This window comes from Schistocerca americana, chromosome 6, assembly GCF_021461395.2.
Source record: "Schistocerca americana isolate TAMUIC-IGC-003095 chromosome 6, iqSchAmer2.1, whole genome shotgun sequence".
In the NCBI taxonomy this organism is placed as follows: Eukaryota; Metazoa; Arthropoda; class Insecta; order Orthoptera; family Acrididae; genus Schistocerca; species Schistocerca americana.
Genome location: NC_060124.1, coordinates 559,182,692 through 559,186,666, shown reverse-complemented (window position 1 = coordinate 559,186,666; position 3,975 = coordinate 559,182,692). Strand labels below are relative to the sequence as shown.

General features: G+C 42.2%; 1 non-coding gene across 1 annotated transcript; it reads left to right on the top strand.

The window, feature by feature from the left end:
• Positions 1 to 479: 479 nt before the first annotated feature.
• Trnal-caa lies at positions 480 to 554 on the top strand. The gene has a single exon. It is a non-coding gene; the product is annotated as a tRNA-Leu (tRNA).
• The last annotated feature ends 3,421 nt before the right edge of the window (positions 555 to 3,975 follow it).

Below are 3,975 nucleotides of genomic sequence, written 5' to 3'. Positions count from 1 at the left end.
AGTACCTGAATATCACATATTGTTTCAAAAGTACTGTAGACAACACACCACTGCATTTGGGTAGCTGTCAATGTTTCATTGAAAGTCTCATTGTTGGTAAGTTCAATGGACAAGAACTCTCAAGGCGATTATTGATTTCCTGCAACAAGTTGGAGTGTGCAAATCATTCAACATTGAAACTTCCTGGCAGATTGAAACTGTGTGCTGGACCCAGACTCAAACTCGGGACCTTTGCCTTTCGCGGGCAAGTACTCTACCAACTGAGCTACCCAAGCATGACTCACGCCCTGTACGCACAGCTTTACTTCTGCCAGTACCTCGTCTCCTACCTTCCAAACAAACTTTACAGAAGCTCTCCGCAATATCCTGTCTTTCAGGAGTGCTAGTTCTGCAGGTTTGCAGGAGAGCTTCTGTAAAGTTTGGAAGGTTGGAGATGAGGTACTGGCAGAAGTAAAGCTGTGTGGACTGGGCGTGAGTCGTGCTTGGGTAGCTCAGTTGGTAGAGCACTTGCCCGCAAAAGGCAAAGGTCCCGAGTTCGAGTCTCGGTCCGGCACACAGTTTTAATCTGCCAGGAAGTTTCATATCAGCACACACTCCACTGCAGAGTGAAAATCTCATTCTGGAAACATCCCCAAGGCTGTGGCTAAGCCATGTCTCCACAATATCCTTCCTTCCAGTGCTAGTTCTGCAAGGTTCACAGTAGAGCTTCTGTAAAGTTTGGAAGGTAGGAGACGAGGTACTGGCAGAAGTAAAGCTGTGGGGACGGGGCATGAGCCGTGCTTGGGTAGCTCAGTTGGTAGAGCACTTGCTTGCAAAAGGCAAAGGTCCCAAGTTCGAGTTTGATCCGGCACACAGTTTTAATCTGCCAGGAAGTTTCATATCAGCGCACACTCCAGTGCAGAGTGAAAATCTCGTTCTGGCATTTAACATTGGTTTACTGTTTGAATGATAGTCTTACAGTGCTGTGACCTGAAGGAAGCTACAAAAGAAAAGTTCTTGTTATGTAGGCCTATTGGGATACCATGGCCTACACCGAAGGTGGCAACTGCCCTATGCATATTCTGTTCGTTTTTAATCAACATTACTAGTCTGAACCGTGCACAGCAATGTATCATTGAAGAAATGCATGACAGCTACCCGGAAGTAAATAATATAATTTCATATACATCTATAGTGAACAGAGGAGGGGTACATGGACTGATGCTGTTGATTTTTGTAATGAACATTTTCAAACTGTGAAATCTGTGATTGACTCATTTCCAAGAGAATCTTCAGATTCAGTACAAGAGGTACAAATCGCTTTCAGTGAACTTAAAACGCTCTGGCATACATCCACAGCTGCTTCGGTTTCCTTGCCAGCAACATTAAAGAATTAGAATCTTATCAGGTTGTCCTTTCGGAAATTATGAGAATGTCAAAAGTAAGCTGGTTGACATTAGAGGATAGTGAATACATTTAACAATGTTTTGGCAAGAAATACTGGCTAATTGACTTTTGCTGGTACCTTCAATATCAGAAGACAATGCAGCAGGCATCTGTTAAAGAGTATTTTATCTAAAATTTGCACCAACAACACCCTGTGCTGTGGAGAGATCATTTGCCTCCTACAAAAACATTCCTGCTGATTGGTGACAGTCTACAATTGCAGAGAATTTGGAGATGCAACTGGTTGATCATTGCACTTTAAAATGAAAGGTAAGGGAGGATACCTTATCAATTTCACTGGAGATGGCCAATTTCATAAAGAGATGTGGCCAAAAATGTTTTATTAGCACAGTATAGAGTTTTAAATCAAAAACATAAGTATTGTGAATTGAACCTTTTTAAACCATTTTATGTGTTTCTGAAATGGTTATGTGCATATTAAGATAACATAGTAGGCAATGGTAAAATTCAAAAGTTGATTTCAGTTGAAATTATTATTTTATGATAACACGTCCTCTTATCTGCCCTGTGGTAGCTGTATGATCTGCCACTGCTGCCCTTACAAATCGATGATCCTGGTGGATGTCTGTGCTGCATGTACCTCCAGAACCTCATCTACAGGTGTGAGAATGATCACGTGACCACTGATACCACCATTGTTGCATAACTGATGCAGCACATCCGACTTGGGTGGCACTTCTCTAAAAGCCCCCCCCCCCCCCCCCCCCCTCACTCGCAAGGCCACAGTTTGACCCCTTCAAACTGGTTCAGTTTGCTGTAGCAAGCACGAGTTGATTTCTATGGTGTGGTTGCACTGGGAATACATGCTTACAACATTCCGCAACAATTGCTGGTTAGCATCCCCTCTAGAAACACCAAAGGTGTATGAGTGTTGTAGCTTACCACATCTCAAACCATAAGGCCTGGAGTAGTGCCAGTGTATCGTGGACAAATGCACTCTATGAGAGAGCACTCACTAGGTCTATGTAGTATGTACAAATGACCATCACTTGTGTGCAGACAGAATCTGCTTTCATCACTGAAGACCTGGCATCCCATTCCATCTTCCAAGTGATCCCAACAGTTCATGTTGACATGTGTGGCCTTGCTTCACACATTTGCACCACACTCACTGTGTTAAAGGGAAGACGCAGATGGCACTCTGGTAGTTGTGCCACTATACTGTTTGTTGGTGGACGATGTTGGAACCTTATCAGTACATCTACTATTTCCCAGGTGACATATGCTGTCATCGACTCAAATCAACGTTGTCTTTCTATGTTTACTAGTTTTTCCAGGAGTGTATTTTTTATATATTTTATCAATTTTCATTATTGAATATGTGCATATTTTGTTTGCTGATATTTCATAAAAGTCTAGGCTCTACTTGTGACATTTTTAAACATGAATGAGGCATTTTATTTGGAGCTCAGTATGTATCATAATTTTTTCTGAAGCAGAGGAATGAAAGGTAGCTATCAAGCAACATCTAAGACATTTGCAAAAGGTCAAAATAGAGGTTCTATGGAGATGGAATTGAAATAGGTGACATTGTAACAGTATTAAACATCTGAAAACTTAAAAATTTCAACAGCTAATTTCTGATACTAAAATACATTTATTCATTTGAAGGGTACATCAGCTAAAGAAGTGTTATACACTGAAAATTCTCATAATGTAATGATAATGCCATAAGTTTTCCTCATCAAATAATAATAACTTTTTAATTGTATCAAAGGAACATTCCATTGAGAAAACTGAAAATTAAGACACAAATTGCTGGCCAGCATTTACCTTATGGAGGTGACATGTTACATAGCTTTTGGAACTATTAGCTTCTTGCTCATAGAGGAGAGAGAGGGAGGTTGCAGAAGGTTAAAAGGGAAAAATAGGTTATTCAGATCTTAGGAAGGAACTGTTAGTTCTGAAAGATAGGTAGTGCACCCCTTTTATGTGTGTCTATCAGCAGTACTACACTTTTTGCCCCATGGAGATAGATGCTGATCAGCAATTTTGTCTCTGAACTTAATACCACTTTGTTGTACCCCAAGCTCAGGGGTTGGAATATGTCAGGACAACCTAGAGGTACGGTTTGGGAGAGAGGGTTGACTTATGCTGAAGCATGCAGTGAAATACAGGCAAGTGTGTTATTGGCTCTATTACACTGAAGGCACTCAGTGGACCTTGCACTGAACTCAGCGATGGTGCCTTGCAGCATGTGTGGGTCAGTGCCAGTTGCAAATGCCAGAATCTGCAGCATCGGCCCAGAACATGGCTGGCTGCTCCCTCAAGCACAACTCATGGACCCCATGCAGAGTGCTGAAGGGAAGCAGCCAGTCACAATCACTGTAGTGAGCCTTAGCAGCTCCGGCCATCTTTGAAAATTATGATTTCACCTTTCCTCAGCTCACTTCGGACCCTACACACTAGTCACTAGGCACTGGTGTAACTGCAATGTATGGGTTCTTCACAGCAGATCGGTGCCCTGTGCTGTTCTGATTACTTCTCATTTGTACGCAGTGCCTGCTGGGCAGTGCCTTCTAGCCTGCG